The following is an 18,486-nucleotide window of genomic DNA, read 5'->3' on the forward strand; positions in this document are numbered from 1 at the left end:
CAATTCCCTTTTTACCAAGTTTCCCAGTCCCAGTACGACAACTTACTTTCAACTTTTGCCTCAGGCCAGCAGAAATTGCTTAAATCACGTTTTTTGTTACGTCTGAAACTAGCTAGACCTTTTGCTGCTCTTCGACCCCGTGTGGCTATACAGGAACGAAGCTTAGCGTAGTATTGCATTTCCTCCTAGGTGACCGGCCTAACCTGGCGGCGGCGACATCATTATTATTATTATTATTATTATTATTATTATTATTATTATTATTATTATTATTATTATTATTATTCGTGTCTCTCTCTCTCTCTCTCTCTCTCTCTCTCTCTCTCTGTGTGTGTGTGTGTGTGTGTGTGTGTGTGTGTGTGTGTGTGTCGACCTAGGGGACCCTTGCTGAGCCTAGCACCGCTTCCAATTACTCGTGCCAGGATTTTAACTTTCGTACCTCCTATCGTACGTCCCTATGTCTAAACTTGCTGTTCTTATTCTTTTAGGTTAGTGTAGCTTATCCTGCAGGCCTCTTATGGCACATAACATCATTCTACGTCCTATTTCTCCCAATATTAAGATTATTAAAGGGCGGAACGAGGCTTCCAAACTCCCCGCCCACCTTGAAAATCGCGAGGAAGGTGGTTTCCATGCAACGTCATCGACACTGTCGTGATTACAATGAAAGCCATGTCCTAGCAACCGACCGCGGCATTTAGCAGCCCCTCAAAGAGTCGAACAATTTCCTTTTATGTTCTTCCAGGTAAGTAGCTATTCAAATTACGACACGGTTCGGCAATAAGTTACAAGTTTGTAGTACGCTCGTGTCTCTCCCGGGCTTCCTTACGAACGGTAGGGCACCAGTGCAGTACAGTGGCCTACACACAGCCCGCTATCTTCGAAGTGCGTGTGTTGCGATGTAACGTAGTTTTGAAGCCTAGGAACTTGTAAAACTCTTTCATTTCTATCAAAGACGAGACGCCCTTCAAATAAGACTGAGAAGGTAACCTTTTGACGACAAGGGTTAGTTCAAAGAGTCGTGACGTTTTAGGTTAGGTGAAGGGAGGAAAGCACTCGTTTTTGTTGTTTGTACGTCAGCTGACCGATCTTTTGGCAAGTGATAAATTGAGTAGAACGAATCGGAACTCCGGATAGTTACTGTTACCGTCCTAGAATTAAAATTAGACCATTCTGAGCCCTACTTGACAGGTTCGACACCGGCTCACTCGCGTGATATTTCGATGGTCTGTAGATATGGGCGCATAAAAAGAACTCCTGCGGGACAAACTTCCGGCACCTCGGCATCTACGAAAGGCGTAAGATAATAGTGAACATAACCTTACTAGTAGTACCACCACCACCATTACTGCTACTAATACGACTATTACTTAAGGCAGTGGACAATTTCGAACTCAAGCAATAATGTGTCCATTTGCTGACCACCTGATCACTGCCTCTTGCCTTACTACTACAGGCTAGCGTTCAAGGAAAGAAAGAAAGAAAGAAAGAAAGAAAGAAAGAAAGAAAGAAAGAAAGAAAGAAAGAAATAAGTTACCGTTCTTCCCAAGTCAGGTTAGGATTTCTGCATCAGACACGGCTAGGGCTGATCGTGGATCTACTAATACCTAACATGCTCAATTGTGCACCGTTATATCATCACCAGTCGTGAAGTCACAGCTGCATCTTCTAATTACAGGGTAGATGCTACATATTTTGGGCAATATATAACCCAGGTTTGGCTTGGATAACCTAAAAATATTCAGGTACTGGGTCTGGCCTGGTTATATCAAGTGTCACCCTAGATCAGCAGGGCTAAGAATCATCAGGTCTCTGTCATGAATTTAAATGGCTTAGTACCCCTCATTATGGTGTACCTCTCTTCATATTTGAGGGAAGAGGAGTAAAACTTAAAACTTTATTGCCTGTCTTAAACCAACTGCTTTCTTTGGGGTATTGTCTAGCACAAACTTCTAAGGCGACCACATCACCCAGCCCGATGCTCGAATACTGCTTGGGCAGGGGTGTAGGTGGTGGTTAGTGGTTGCAAGAAGGGTCCTGGAAGGGAGGGATAATAAGCCAGTACGCCACTTGCTCTTAAGTCTGTACCTTTCATTATACGGTTTCATTAACTATTTTTTACACCTGCCCTGTAGTATGGTACCATTTAGTAAGAGGTCTCTAGAGTTTGGCCTAGTACAACCTTCAATGAAAGTAGTTTTCAGGAGTGGTTAGGTACCCCTATACTTACTTTCTTTCTTTCTTTCTTTCTTTCTTTCTTTCTTTCTTTCTTAGATTACAAGGTGTCGGTAAAACAGCTGATCGTTGCTTATGTACAAAAAAATGTTCATACATGGGCTTTCATTCGCTGAGGTAAATGATAATGATAATAATAATAATAATAATAATAATAATAATAATAATAATAATAATAATAATAATAATGGCAAGAACACAAAGGGTCCTTTTCTCTGCAGCTGATTTTTAGCATGAAGGACAGAGGCTGTCATGATGATGATGATTACCGAGTGATACCGTTAAGCTAAAACCCAGTAGGGGATTAATATTAACAGCAGGGAACGTTGTGCAGAATCATTCAGTAAAGATGTAATGGCAGGGGGGGGGGGGAAGAGGGCGTTCAGTATAATACACCATCAACCCAAGTACAGTGCATATTTAGCTCTATGTTATGTTATGCTCTCTCTGCTCTCTGTACCTTTATTTGGCCCTACAACTTGTCTCACCAAGTGAAGGAGATCTTACACATAGTTACTGTACTGTACTTAATTTCACGCTGACTTCAACTGCTAGTAGGATACGCACGTCGAACCATGCAGAAACCTGCACGATTTCAAACGACTGCCGACTAGATAGCGACTAGGCCGAAGAAAGAAAGGGCATCTTATAAATCGAGAGCGACAATTCATTTTCGAGGTTAGGGTTACCGCATGGTTCTCTTAGCCAAAGAAATCATGAAACCATTTTGCGAGTAAAAACTGATGTTACCTGAATTTTGGATACAGTTATTACTACCATCATCATCATCATCATCATCATCATCATCATCATCATCATCATACGCTACTCTGTATGATGAAGGTGGGTAGCAAGATCGAGTCTCGGCGCGATCAGTTGGCTTCAAATTCTGCTTCACCTCGTTCAGAGTATACATATTCAAGGTAAAAACAAGAGCTTCTCTCAAAAAATAAACTCCTATTGAAGGGTCATTAAACACAACTTCTTCTTCTTCTTCTTCTTCTTCTTCTTCTTCTTCTTCTTCTTCTTATTATTATTATTATTATTATTATTATTATTATTATTATTATTATTATTATTATTATTATTATTATTATTATTATTTTCCTTTCTTTCTTTCTTTCTTTCTTTCTTTCTTTCTTTCTTTCTTTCTTTCTTTCAGGACCATTTAAGTGAGATGTTAGCTGTATGAGTGTTGCAGCACCTCAAACCTTTACATTTTTTCCTTGTAAGTTGTGGCAATGTCTTGCAGAGAAGTTTGTTGGGAAACCATGGTCCTTCCTTCCTTCCTTCCTTCCTTCCTTCCTTCCTTCCTTCCTTCTTTCCTTCCTTCCTTCCTTCCTTCCATCCATCCAATAAATCTGCTGAGTTGCTGTCTCAAAGGGTCTCTCATCCTAAAGAAATTTGACCGAAGGTAAGGGATGTTGCCAGGTCTATCAAACTGACAGACTTATCATCTCCTGGTACAGGAAATCTGTTCTTTGAAGAGTCTGGACTGACTGCCCCTTCCTCCGTCACGGTGTTCTCAATCCTGCCTTCGCAGCCCACTGGAGGCAGTAAGATACGACTCACAATGCCTCCATCCAGCAGGCGAGGGGTGAAGCCTCTCCTGAGGCGGTACAGGCTCTGTAGCGAACTGGAAATTTAATTATGCCCTAAGAAACATCTAGAGGTTCCCTTGGGCAGGCTGTCCCTTTTCCCAACCTGAGCTTTCGACCCCCGACAGGGGCTGAAAGCTGCTGGATGTGAGAGACTGTACAGAGTTGAGAGCCTTATAAATAGAGGCCTAAAGGCTAGGACTTTACGAGATTGGCGCTACCTGCAGGAAAGCAGGAGTCGAACGAGTCATGGAGGCTAGCTTCTAACTTATGTCCTTTATCCTGTAGGTCCTTTCAAGCAAAGCTACAAGAGGCAGATTACAGCAGGTCTGCTTCACTCTGTGGAAAACTACCTAAAGGCTGACTTGCCTTTGCTCTCACTCGGAAGGGGTTAGAGCCTGAGGATGGCCGTTCAGCTCCATTGCTAGAGGAAGGATTGGGCTTCCTTCAGGTAAGAGGGGGTCACTCCCGGGGGCGTCGCGACGACGACGGCCGCCCCTAAACGTCGGCATGGAGAGGCGGCTGGTGAAATGCTGCCCATCGAACGCACCTCCATCAGGACGCCCGAAGCAAGGTGACGAGTACTTCTGCCACCTGAGGAGCAGCGTCAAACCTTTGACTATCCCTTCCTAACCGAACCCTGATTGTAACCCACCCCTTAAAGACGCAGGGAGCACGAGAAAGGAGCTAGGAAGCACGTCCCCAACTTGTCGCCGCGCAACCCACCCGACAGCCAGCCACTGCTGTTTCCTGCGCGGTCCGAGTAGCCTGATACACTCAGATAACCAGGGGAGAGCGCGAACACTCACTCGTCGGCAGTCTACGGAGCAGCACGCTTGGAGAGAGGAGAAGGGAGAGCGAGGAAGCACAGCAGCTCTGACTCATCGCCCTGGCACGGCCAGGCATCTCAACGGAACATCGCTCACTGCGCTCGCACTGGCTAGCCTAGCCTGGGCACAGTACGGTCCCGGCGACATCTTGGGAGCGCTCACGGGGAGCGCGGACTACTCACCAGCGGAGAGGAAGCACTGGCTCCTGGTAGGGGCCAACACTCTACTCCTGGGTCGGTACACTGTTTCTCGGTGTGTCACCTGGAAAAATTTGGAGAGCAAATTTGTCCTGCCGGTCCGCCGTCCATCGGACCAACCCTCACCCAGGCTACTCGCTTGCTTTCTGCCGTGGGAGGCACCACTTTAAAAACGTACGCCTAAAGCAACGGTACCTGTGTGCTGGGACCCCAAACCTCGTACGGAGGTCCGCCTACGGGCGTTTGACCTACCCCCCCCCTACCCCATCGGCCGGCCTTCGGGCCCTTGGCTTGTATAGCTTGGTGCAGCTAGGTAGGTAGGGCATACATGTCTGACACACCCCTGGGCACACACACACAAGTAAACACTGCCGCCATGTCAAGTAACGGCACTCACACACGCACCATGCCTGAATCCAACCGTTCTGGGGTGGATCGAGTAGCTTCAGACGGGGAAGGTTCAGGCACTCACAACCCTACCCAGGGTAGTAGCAAAACGTCTTTTCTGAAAAAGAAAAATCTGGAAGAAAAATTGCCGAAGAGGAAGGACACGGGTACAAAACTACCCGAGCAGAAACTACCTACGAAGAATTACACCTCAGCAGCCAGCATTATCACTCCACAAGGAAGGACATCAGCCGAGGAACTCATCAACAAGGCCTATCCGAAGGACCCAAGACTTGCCAACAAGCAGTACCGTAAGGAAGTCGAGGGAACCCCCACTACAGTAAAATCTCAAACTCCAAAGAGAACGGCAGAAAATTTCACCCCGCCATCGAGGGAAAAACAAATCGAAAAGAAGACAAAGAAACAAGAAGATGACGAAGGATTTATTCCTGTCGGAAAAAAGCACACTGCCAAGGTACCCACCTCCCAGCCGAGTGCACAGGTACCTACTACAAACCAGTACCGAGTACTGACTGAGGAGAGGGACGCTGCGACCAATCCTGAGACGAGGGTGCGACCCCCACCAATAACAATCCAGAAGGACCCGCTCACGTCATCTGAGAGGCGAAAATTCCTGCAGAAACACATAAAAGACAACTACGATGCTCGCACGCTATCCAAGGGAGCAATAAAATATTTTTTAAATACGATGAGGGACTATAAGAACCTCATAGAACTGCTCAGCAAAGAAGAAGGTGTTGAATATTACACGTATAGCACGGACCCACCTAAAACCATACAGGTAGTTATAAGAAAACTACCTATTGACACGCCAACTGAAGAACTACAAGAAGCACTAAGGGGAAAGGGCTACCCAGTTAGAGCTGTCATTCAATTGGCCAAGCCCTACCCAGTAGAAAGTGCAAATCCTGAGGAGCCACCAGAGAGGGTGAGACGTCCAATACCACTGTATGTAGTAACACTTGACAATACTGCAGCAGGCAAGAACGTACACAACGAAACGAATATCCTAGGCCATTTCATTACTGTAGAACGCTACAGGAGGCCGGCCGGGCCACCACAATGCAAAAGGTGCCAAAGGCCGGGCCATACACAAAAGAATTGCCACCTGGCGCCCAGATGCGTCAAATGCCCTGGCCGACACGCAACTGAGGAGTGTCCCATCAACACCTGGAAAGACTTCAAATGCTGTAACTGCGGTGGTACGCATACAGCCAACTACAGAGGATGCGAAACCCTTAAGACGGCCAAAGCCAAAGCAAAACAAAGGGAGCAGAAGAAAAAGGAGGCCACGCAACCTGCCATTAACATAAACAGCAGGACTGACTTCCCCCCGCTCCCCCAGTCAGTAGAAAATGTGGTAGACCCAGTAGCTGTTACTCAAAACGACACCAGAGTGACAGTGAAAAGGCCACATTCCACGCAGGCCCTAATACCTGCCCGCAGAAATATCACCCTGGCAGAAGACAGGACTGAAGCCGCTCGTCAGTTAAGCAACCTGCCAACGCATGAGCAGTTTCACCTTCTATCAGAAAAATTGCACTCATCAGGCATTGCAGCGCAAATTAATAATATGCTCTTTAATATATTATACCCCAAGGCAGGACAGACAGCGCTCCAAGTAGCACTTGAATACATCATGATTGACCATGGCCAACAACAAACTGAATAAATTACATGTACCCCGCAGTACACGTTGCTTTGTCTGGAATGCACAAGGCCTAGGGCCTAAACTATTAGAACTGAACTATCTACTACAGGAATACAATATAGATATTGTTCTTCTCCAGGAAACCTTTTTAAAACCACACCACAAGCTCCGGATTCCAGGGTACGTGGTCTACAGAACTGACCGCCAAGGTGAGAAGGGAGGAACAGCAATCATAATCAAAAAGCACATTAAACACGAACAAATGGCCATACCGGCACTTGAATTTCTCGAGGCCACAGCAGTAAGAGTCTTCACGCATAATGGACCGCTGACCTTAATATCAGTATACAAGTCACCAAAAAAGCCTCTCAAAACAGGTGACCTGGACCTGCTACTCAGCTATAGAACACCAATAATACTAGCTGGGGACTTAAATAGCAAACACGGGACCTGGAATTCAAGAGTTGAAAACCCGGCAGGCAGAGTACTTCTAGACTATGTAAATAATAATAACGTCTATGCCATTGGACCCACAGAACCGACACATATACCAGCAAATGACAACCACCAGCCTGATGTACTTGACATTGCCATATGTAAAGATATCAGCTGCTCGGTCGAAATAGATACTGTGGTAGCCACAGACTCTGACCACAACCCGGTACTTCTCACCATAGGAGAAACGACAACCAAACCCCATGTGCAGGCCATTAATTGGAGATGTGTGGATTGGAAAAAGTACAGGGACATCATGGAGGAGTACTATAGCAACCCCCCGACTAAGCCTAACACGGCTGATGAAATAGACAAAGCCATAGAAAATTTAACTGCAAGTATAGTGTCGGCAGCTAAACATGCTAGACTGCCTCCTGAAGCACGCCCTTCTACGGACATACCGGACCAGATCAAGGACCTATTAAAACTCAAACGGCAAGTGAGAAAAAGATGGCAGACGTACCGCCTACAAGTTGACAAAACAGAATATAACAGGCTCGCTAAGCGCTGTACAGAAGAAATCAGAGCCCATAACAACAAGACTTGGGAAGAAAAAATAAAAGCACTACAGACCCAGGACAAAAGTATATGGGAAATGACGAGAGCCCTAAAAAGAAGTAGTCAAAACATCCCGATACTTAAGAAAAATAACCAGGTCGCACAAACAGACCAAGAAAAAGCGGAACTGCTAGCAGACACTCTAGAACACAGGTTCCAACCTAACCCCTCACATCCACAAAAAGTCGAGTATGACCAACAAGTGGAAAACGATATGAAGCTACATTATAACAAAAACCTTCATGGAACGCCTCGACTCACCACGATTACAGAAATCAGCAAAATCATTAATAAACTGAAAAATCAGAAAGCCCCTGGCCCTGACCAGATCGCAAACAGGGCGCTAAAGGAGCTTCCTATAACAGCGCTACAGCATTTAGTAGATATATACAATGCAGCATTACAAATAGGCTATTTCCCAGCTAAGTGGAAACTAGCGAAAGTCATCACGCTTGCTAAACCAAACAAGGATCACAGCAATCCGAACAACTATCGACCCATTAGCCTGTTGGATGCATTAGCCAAGCTATTCGAAAAACTCATACAACTCAGGCTACTAGAAACCGAAAGTATCAGGAAGGCCATCCCAAATGAACAGTTTGGATTTAGAGCAGAACATTCGACGGTGCAGCAACTAATCAGAATAATAAACATTATCACTAAATCATTAAACCACAGGAGAGCCAGGCCAGTGGTATACCTCGACGTAGCTGAAGCCTTCGACAGGGTATGGATTGCTGGACTACTCTTGAAACTACGAAGGCTTAACCTAGATGACACCTACTGGAGGCTCCTAGCGGATTACCTCACTAGCAGGAAATTCTACGTCTCCCTAAACGGGAAAAATTCGATGCATAAGGACATCAGGGCAGGCGTGCCGCAGGGCAGTATCTTAGGCCCCCTGCTCTATGTCCTATTTACAGCCGATATTCCACACACGGAAGGAACGGAAATTGCACTTTATGCAGATGACACATTAATTACGGCAGATTCCTTTAAAGTAGAAATCGCAGTGGCTAAAGTGCAAGAAGCACTTAACAAAGTCCATGACTGGATGGAAACATGGCGAATCAAACTAAACGCTAGCAAGACGGTAGCCGTGCTACATACGCTACGATATGACCATAAACAAACAGTTAACATTCAGCTCAGCGGAACTGAAATTCCTTGGTCACTTGAAGGAAAGTATCTTGGCGTCTTACTGGACAAAAAACTGACCTTCAAGAGCCAAGTAGAATCAGTCATAACTAAAACAAAGCAGGCAGCTCAACCTCTATACTGTCTGCTGTCCCGTAAATCCAAATTAAACAGGACAAATAAACTCTTGTTATATAAAACACTCATCAGGAGCGTGACAATGTATGCTGCCCCTGCCTGGGGAACAGTGCGGGACACATACCTGGAAAAACTACAAACACAGCAAAATAAACTACTAAGGATGATAGCTGATGTCCCATATCATATCAGTAACGGGACTATTAGACAAATGTTAAGCACACCCACACTCAAGGAAGAAATCCAAAAGGCAGCTAAACAGTTCTACGCCAAGCAGGCAGGAATAAATAACCCACTCATCCAGGAAATCCACGATATGGACGAGCAGGTTTACTATAAAATCAAACACCCAAAGACATTGCTATTACACTAAATCGAAACGGACGCACGTATGTGTGTGACAAGGTCAAACTTATGAGACAAGATCCTCTGTAGATCACTAGTAAGAAATGTACATAATGTAAATATAAATGTAAATAGCAAAAACTAGTATTAAACCCGTAAATACAATAGTTAGTTAAGTCAATTAGTTAAAGTAAAGATCAGCTGGACTATACATGTCCAACAAACTAATATACAAAATATAACTGTTGAAACATGCTCAATAATGAGCAAATAAAATTAAAACAAGACAACCAAGTTGCACCAAGCAAAATCACCCCCCTGTAGGCATGGGACAAAGGACCTGAGAAGGTCGGCGGTCCCAAAAAGATCCAAACAAAAACCACGTGACCCCCCTTCGGGGGGTCACATGGTCTCGAATATCAGTCTGGAGCGCGAACACATTCTGATCGTGACCATGGCTGACACAGCAACAGCATCGGCAGCATCTGCACCCGCCTCGGCTCCGGCCCAGGCGTCGCCCAAGAAGAGCAAGGCTTCTGCATCGAAGAAACCTCGCACCAAGCCTGCCCATCCGAAAACCTCCGAGATGGTGGGCAGTGCCATCAAGAGCCTAAAGGAACGAGGTGGATCTTCTCTGCAGGCTATCAAGAAGTACATCTCTGCCAACTACAAGGTGGACTCTGAGAAGCTGGCCCCTTTCATCAAGAAGTACCTGAAATCTGCCGTGGCTTCCGGAGAGCTGGTCCAGACCAAGGGGAAGGGAGCTTCAGGTTCCTTCAAGCTCGCTTCGGCTGCCAAGCCGGAGAAGGCCAGCGCAGCCCCTGTCAAGCGGTCCGCTGCCCCCAAGGAGAAGCGCATCCCCAAGGCGAAGAAGGCTGGTGGAGCCAAGGCTGCAGCCAAGAAAGCCATTTCCAAAAAGCCTGCTGAGAAGAAGAAGGCCGCTCCTGCTCCCAAACCCAAGCAGAAGGCTCCTTCCAAGGCTAAGAAGGCCGCCAAGGTGCCCACTAAGAAGCCTAAGGCACCTAAGCCTAAAAAGGCCGCTAAGCCCAAGGCCTCGCCTAAAAAGGCTCCAGCAAAAAGGAAGTGAGGACATTTCGTGTTCTTGCTTCCTTCTACACGCACCTCTTGCTCTCGTAAGAGCAGAGGAAAAACGGCCCTTATCAGGGCCATCAATTTTATTCCCCAAGAGAGCATATTATGTCAGTCACTGTCCAAGGCTGGAACCCTGGCCTCTCCTATCTCTGCCTCCTAAACAGGCTAGTTTGTCTCATTGCGGGGCGACTCACTCTTCGAATTTCATTATTATTGTACTTGACTACATTTTTCTTTATCCTTACTTACTGCACTTTTGCTGTTGCTGTTGTTGTTGTTATTATTATTATTATTATTATTATTATTATTATTATTATTATTATTATAACTATCACCTCCTAGATATTAATTAATGAATTATTGTACTCAGTACTCAAGATTATTATTATTATTATTATTATTATTATTATTATTATTATTATTATTATTTTCTGTTACTCTTAGATTTTTCCTTGAACCTAGAGGAACCACTAGCTTTTTTTTTTTCTTTTCGTTTTCCTTCTATCCTAGACCAGAGAGACAATAACTACTCTTCTAGGAAATTTTGGTGGCCCTGAAAAGGGCCGTTTGGTAAAGCTCCAGCCATAAGACAAGCACCGGACTTAGGCACGTTCGCCACGGATGCGGCGGGCGAGCTGGATGTCCTTAGGCATGATGGTGACACGCTTGGCGTGGATGGCACACAAGTTGGTGTCTTCAAAAAGACCCACCAGGTAGGCCTCACTGGCCTCCTGCAAGGCCATGACAGCCGAGCTCTGGAAGCGCAGGTCGGTCTTGAAGTCCTGAGCTATCTCTCTCACCAGCCGCTGGAAGGGCAGCTTGCGGATCAGAAGCTCAGTGCTCTTCTGGTAGCGCCTGATCTCACGCAGGGCCACGGTGCCGGGCCTGTAACGATGAGGCTTCTTCACTCCTCCGGTGGCAGGCGCGCTCTTACGGGCAGCCTTGGTGGCCAGTTGCTTGCGCGGGGCCTTGCCTCCGGTAGATTTACGTGCAGTCTGCTTAGTACGGGCCATCACGTGCTCACTGTCGACTCGTCCCAGGAAGAATGGTGCGGGGGCTTGCTGCCCGGCTGTTTTATTGCTTCGCTTCCCCCACCCTCGGTAGCAGCTGCACTCCCATTGGCCGGGCGGTGCTGACGTCACCGGGGCCAGGCACTTTCAACAAAAGCGAGGGGTCGCGAGTGCCAGCCGCATTCTAGCTCTGAACTCGCAGCTCTACTGATCTATCATGACCGGACGAGGCAAGGGAGGCAAGGGACTCGGCAAAGGAGGCGCCAAGCGTCACAGGAAGGTGCTCCGAGACAACATCCAGGGCATCACTAAGCCTGCCATCAGACGTCTCGCTCGCAGAGGTGGAGTCAAGCGTATTTCGGGACTTATCTACGAGGAGACCCGTGGCGTGCTCAAGGTATTCCTGGAGAACGTTATCCGGGATGCCGTCACCTACACCGAGCACGCCAAGAGGAAGACTGTGACCGCCATGGATGTCGTCTATGCTCTCAAGAGGCAGGGACGCACCCTGTACGGTTTCGGTGGTTAAGTCTCCTCCGAGCGTGCTCCCGTTTGTGAGCATGCAGTATTTAAAAAACGGCCCTTTTCAGGGCCACCACTTACCTCTCAAAAGAGCACAGAGTCCCACTTACAGTACTCCTCTAACGTAGCTTGCGCTATTCTCCCTCTCAAAACAGTCATCTCCCCGAAACCTGCACGGAAAAAAAAGCCCTCATTATCAGTTATGATGTCTACATTTTAATGCTAACAAGAGAAAACAAACATTATCTTCCTTGCCGTGCACATCTGATACACAAAGTATTGTAAATATACTACTTTAAGTATCCTTTCCTCTCTAGTTAAGTGTGTGTTCTTACATGCATAGGTCGGTAGTATCCAGCAGTCAAGAACAGAATTATACAGCATTAATGAAATGAAATCTATAATGTACTTCCTTCTTCCTTCCCTTCTGAAAATTAAATATTAAGAGGGGCCTGGAGCTACTTCACTCATTTCCCCCTTAAATAAATAACCTCAAAGGTAAGGCTATTCTTGTGCTCTCCTGGCTAATGTTACAGATGCCCTCATATTTGCAGTGTCTCATTATTGTTATTATTATCATTATTATTAGGAGAGTTGTCTGAACTGCTCTATCACTTCAGGATTTTTCCATACTTCTGTAAGATAGCTATACCAGCATGATAGACAAACAGCTCTTATCTTAAGGTGTTGGTGGCCCTGAAAAGGGCCGTTTATTTATATTTTTCCGGTGAGCCAACGCCCTGACCGAGAACAGGAACTTAAGCCTTCTTCTCAGTCTTCTTAGGCAGGAGCACTGCCTGGATGTTGGGCAGAACACCACCCTGGGCAATGGTCACTCCGGACAGCAACTTGTTCAACTCCTCGTCGTTACGGATGGCCAACTGTAAGTGACGAGGGATGATCCTGGTCTTCTTGTTGTCACGGGCTGCATTGCCCGCCAACTCAAGAACTTCAGCTGCCAGGTATTCCATGACTGCGGCCAGGTACACAGGAGCCCCAGCACCCACTCGCTCAGCGTAGTTTCCCTTGCGGAGGAGACGGTGGATACGGCCGACAGGGAACTGCAGGCCTGCACGGCTGGAGCGACTCTTGGACTTGCCCTTAACTTTTCCTCCCTTTCCTCGTCCTGACATGATGCTCTGCTGCTCTACTTCGAAAATGATACCGCAGGACCGCCTCAATTGGTGCAGGCAGGGCCTGCACCGTGAGTATTATAGCCTATCAGCCCGTTGGGGCTTTGAGTGCTTTTTCTTGAAGATTCTTCTTATTGTAGCTTGACGTTCTGTTGTTGGTGGTCGGTCTTCTTTTAACATCTGGACTGGACAGAATATGCCCTGCGCCCTAGGGGCGAGAAGAGTAGGGTGAAGCAAGGATCGGGTTTAGCATCACTCCACAGCAAGGACAGACAGCGCCTTAAGCTTCTAAGTGGTGCCGTGCCCGATGTTGCTTAACTATCATGAAGAGTTTGAAATTGGAATCATGAGAGTTGAGAATAGTTACAGAATCAGGACGAGAGGGAGGAGAGGTGGGGGTAAGTGGTTGGCGAGCAAGGCAGGTTGGTGTGGTCACCCATCCACTCGGTGACCACGGCCGATGTTGCTGCAGCACTTCTTGTTGCTACGCGGGGGTTTAGTGCTTCGGGAATAGGTACATGAAAAGTTGGCTTGGTGCAGTTGGCGATATTAGCAGGGTTAATTGACGAGGAGTTGTCTGGGCGGCATGGGGGGAGGGTTAAGGGACGAGAGAAGTCTGATAAGGAGCAAGTTGAGAAGAGTGGAGTTGTCTTGACTTGGTGAAGGAGTGACTGGGAGGGTCTGAGGAGGAGCAGTGTGCAAATGACGTGCCTGCCTATAGTGATCTCGGATAGCCTTCTTCAAAAATGGACAACCAGGATAGGAGGCTGCGTGACTGCCTTCACAGTTCGCGCACCTCGGCTGGGTCTTTGGCACAGTGCAGACAGTGTGGTGGTGATCACCCCCACATCTGTTGCAGCGTGTATCATTAGGGCAAGAAGCCGCTGAATGATACAGCTGAAGGCAGTTGTAGCACTGAGTCACTAAGGCAGGACGGGAGGGGGGACGGGTCCGAGTCTCTGTTCTGGGAGTGTGTGGTGTTGTTGTGGTGGGAGACAGCGGAGCAGGTTTTCTACGCCTACTCCGAGTCTGTGTGTACCTGGAGTGAGTGGCCGTACTCGGTTGCGAGATTAAAGGAGTCTCGCTTCCGGGTTCGGTGTCAGTTTGTGGCAGGGGTGGTGAGGTGGTTTGTGTCTGCTGAGAAGCTGTAGAGGGTGGAGTGTGGGTGGTGACAGGGTTAGTAGAGAAGGTGATGTCGGTTTGGTTTGGTCTGGAAATGGTAGGACGGGGTCGCATGGTTTGAGTTTGTTTGTGTTTGGATTTGGTAGGTGGTGGGGTGTAGGTGACGGTAGGTTGAGAGTGGGTTGAGAGACGGCTGACAGGAGGAGTGGTTTGGCAGGAGGCAACGGCAGTGGGAGCATCATCTGAACAGCATTGGTATGAAATGCTGTGTTTGATGAGCTGCTCACGAATCTTGAAATATCCTTCTTCGCCATGGGAGAAGATAAGGACATAGCCGTTACTGAGTTCCTGCAACAGTTGGATATGTTCCAGGACTGGGGAGGTGGCAGAGGAAATGACAAAGCGGTGTGCATGAAGGTCTTGGAGTTGCTGGAGTGCATTGAGATCGGGATCACTCCTATACGGAAGGATAAATGGCAGGTATACGGAATCAGGTAGGTTGGTTTGATGTAGTAATGGATGGTGATGTGCGGAGTCAGGAAGAAGAAGTTCAGAGTGGGAGGTGAAAGAGGAGTCAAAGTCGGTCATGGTAGCGGAACCGGGGTCTTGGCTACTCGATCCACCAAGGGGGTCCCGGAGGTGGATGGGTGAGTAGAGGGGGGGGGGGCGGTGAAGCACTAAACGGTCAAACTCCTAGGAGGACCAGCGTAGGGGCACTCAACGGGCACCAGTCGTACCAGGTGTAGTTTTAACGGATCGCGCCGGGACAAGGCACGAACAGGTACCCGCAGAGTGCAGACAAATTGCTCTTTTATCCTGAAGAGGTCTTCACCGTGCTGGGCAGGACCGGTAGCTGTACGAAGAGCCGGTGGCGAAATGGCAGACCGCGGAAAGACTGGTCCCAGAGTATATCTGGGAAGTCGGACCGCGCTGGGAACTTGGCAGGCTCGAACGTGATTGGCTGCCCGGGAGTGCGGGCAAGGGCTCGAAGCGATGGCGAGAGCGAGTGGGCTGGGCAGGCTCTTGGCGGGCGACGACGGTGAGCTGGCGGTAAGCAGGGTGCTGGCTCGGAGTGACGTCTGCTCAGGTCGGGTGCTGGCTCTCGAATGAATGATACCGAATCACTCTGCGCACCAGTTTTGTAGCCTGCAAGGTTGCTCAACGTTACGAGCCAACCAATAAGGCTGCAGTAAGCTTGCGCTCATTGGCTAGTCGCATGCAGCCCTCTCGGTCTTAAAAAGAATTGCAAGGGGCCCGCAAAATTTCAGTGTAGCGAGAACAGTGACTTTTCGCCTCATCGGCAATTCCCAGGAAACAGATGAGTAGGGGGGCATATTTTTCGCCCCGGGGCTCCCATCCACTGGCCATCAACAAAAAAAAAAAAAAAAAAAAAAAAAAAAAAAAAAACCGCAAAATTTACTTTCTAGGAGACATCCGAGACAACCATGCCACCCAAGACAAGCGGAAAGGCAGCCAAGAAAGCCGGCAAGGCCCAGAAGAACATCTCCAAGGGAGACAAGAAGAAGAAGCGCAAGAGGAAGGAAAGCTATGCCATCTACATCTACAAGGTGCTTAAACAGGTACATCCTGATACTGGCATCTCCAGCAAGGCGATGAGCATCATGAACAGCTTTGTCAACGACATCTTCGAGCGCATCGCCGCTGAGGCTTCCCGTCTGGCCCACTACAACAAGCGCTCCACCATCACCAGTCGGGAGATCCAGACTGCCGTCCGCCTCCTGTTGCCCGGTGAGCTGGCCAAGCACGCCGTCAGTGAGGGTACCAAGGCAGTTACCAAATACACCAGCTCCAAGTAAGGTGCCAGGTTTTCTGCCTTGCTGCATTCTTAACAAACGGCCCTTTTCAGGGCCACCACACCTTTAAAAAAAAGAGCAGCATCTGTTAGCCTTGTTATCAACTCCACTCTGATTTTATCTATCTGTCCTACTTCATATACATCGAAAGACAGTGCAAAACATTCAAATCATAAGCTAACGAGGGAAGAACTACTACTACTACTACTACTACTACTGCATTACCTTATTGCTAAAAATCCTCCTGCTTTGTCCTTTACAATGAAAACCAGACCAACCCCCATGGCACTACAGCCCCTAAGCAAGCAGGCTGAGTGGACCTCAAAGCAGCCATTAGAACGAGGTAAAATTCCTTTGCCTGGCCGGGAATTGAACCCGGGCCCCCCAGCTACGAGGCAGGCACGCTGCCCCTGCGCTACAGCGCCGGCCCCTTCACAACCACCTTCAGTAATTATTATTATTATTATTATTATTATTATTATTATTATTATTATTATTATTATTATTATTATTATTATTACAACCCTAGACACTTCCCGTGTGTGTGTGCGCGCGCGCGCCAGCGCGCGCGTTTTTTTGGGGTTAGGTTACGAGAAGTGGGGTTAAGTCGAGTTAGGTTACGTTTCGCCGCGGAGCGCGACAACCACCCGCGCCCGCTCCGCGACGGCGACCTCCGAGCACACCCCTGCACCATTGCCAACGCCCCCGCGCCACAAAGACCTCCAGGAAACTCGCTTTGCGGTTCGTATGGACGTTTCAAGCTCCGTTCTCTCGCCAACGGCCATACCATGTTGAATACACCGGTTCTCGTCCGATCACCGCAGTTAAGCAACATTGGGCGTGGTCAGTACTTGGATGGGTGACCGCTTGGGAACACCACGTGCCGTTGGCTCAATTCCCTTTTTACCAAGTTTCCCAGTCCCAGTACGACAACTTACTTTCAACTTTTGCCTCAGGCCAGCAGAAATTGCTTAAATCACGTTTTTTGTTACGTCTGAAACTAGCTAGACCTTTTGCTGCTCTTCGACCCCGTGTGGCTATACAGGAACGAAGCTTAGCGTAGTATTGCATTTCCTCCTAGGTGACCGGCCTAACCTGGCGGCGGCGACATCATTATTATTATTATTATTATTATTATTATTATTATTATTATTATTATTATTATTATTATTATTATTATTCGTGTCTCTCTCTCTCTCTCTCTCTCTCTCTCTCTCTCTCTGTGTGTGTGTGTGTGTGTGTGTGTGTGTGTGTGTGTGTGTGTGTCGACCTAGGGGACCCTTGCTGAGCCTAGCACCGCTTCCAATTACTCGTGCCAGGATTTTAACTTTCGTACCTCCTATCGTACGTCCCTATGTCTAAACTTGCTGTTCTTATTCTTTTAGGTTAGTGTAGCTTATCCTGCAGGCCTCTTATGGCACATAACATCATTCTACGTCCTATTTCTCCCAATATTAAGATTATTAAAGGGCGGAACGAGGCTTCCAAACTCCCCGCCCACCTTGAAAATCGCGAGGAAGGTGGTTTCCATGCAACGTCATCGACACTGTCGTGATTACAATGAAAGCCATGTCCTAGCAACCGACCGCGGCATTTAGCAGCCCCTCAAAGAGTCGAACAATTTCCTTTTATGTTCTTCCAGGTAAGTAGCTATTCAAATTACGACACGGTTCGGCAATAAGTTACAAGTTTGTAGTACGCTCGTGTCTCTCCCGGGCTTCCTTACGAACGGTAGGGCACCAGTGCAGTACAGTGGCCTACACACAGCCCGCTATCTTCGAAGTGCGTGTGTTGCGATGTAACGTAGTTTTGAAGCCTAGGAACTTGTAAAACTCTTTCATTTCTATCAAAGACGAGACGCCCTTCAAATAAGACTGAGAAGGTAACCTTTTGACGACAAGGGTTAGTTCAAAGAGTCGTGACGTTTTAGGTTAGGTGAAGGGAGGAAAGCACTCGTTTTTGTTGTTTGTACGTCAGCTGACCGATCTTTTGGCAAGTGATAAATTGAGTAGAACGAATCGGAACTCCGGATAGTTACTGTTACCGTCCTAGAATTAAAATTAGACCATTCTGAGCCCTACTTGACAGGTTCGACACCGGCTCACTCGCGTGATATTTCGATGGTCTGTAGATATGGGCGCATAAAAAGAACTCCTGCGGGACAAACTTCCGGCACCTCGGCATCTACGAAAGGCGTAAGA

General features: G+C 47.5%; 1 non-coding gene across 1 annotated transcript; it reads left to right on the forward strand.

Annotated features, from left to right (window-relative positions):
* Positions 1-17,058: 17,058 nt before the first annotated feature.
* On the forward strand, positions 17,059-17,177 carry LOC137500668 (5S ribosomal RNA). Its single transcript, XR_011018177.1, has one exon. It is a non-coding gene; the product is annotated as a 5S ribosomal RNA (ribosomal RNA).
* Positions 17,178-18,486: the final 1,309 nt, after the last annotated feature.

The sequence above is a fragment of the Anabrus simplex genome, chromosome 4 (genome assembly GCF_040414725.1).
Source record: "Anabrus simplex isolate iqAnaSimp1 chromosome 4, ASM4041472v1, whole genome shotgun sequence".
Taxonomy (NCBI): Eukaryota; Metazoa; Arthropoda; class Insecta; order Orthoptera; family Tettigoniidae; genus Anabrus; species Anabrus simplex.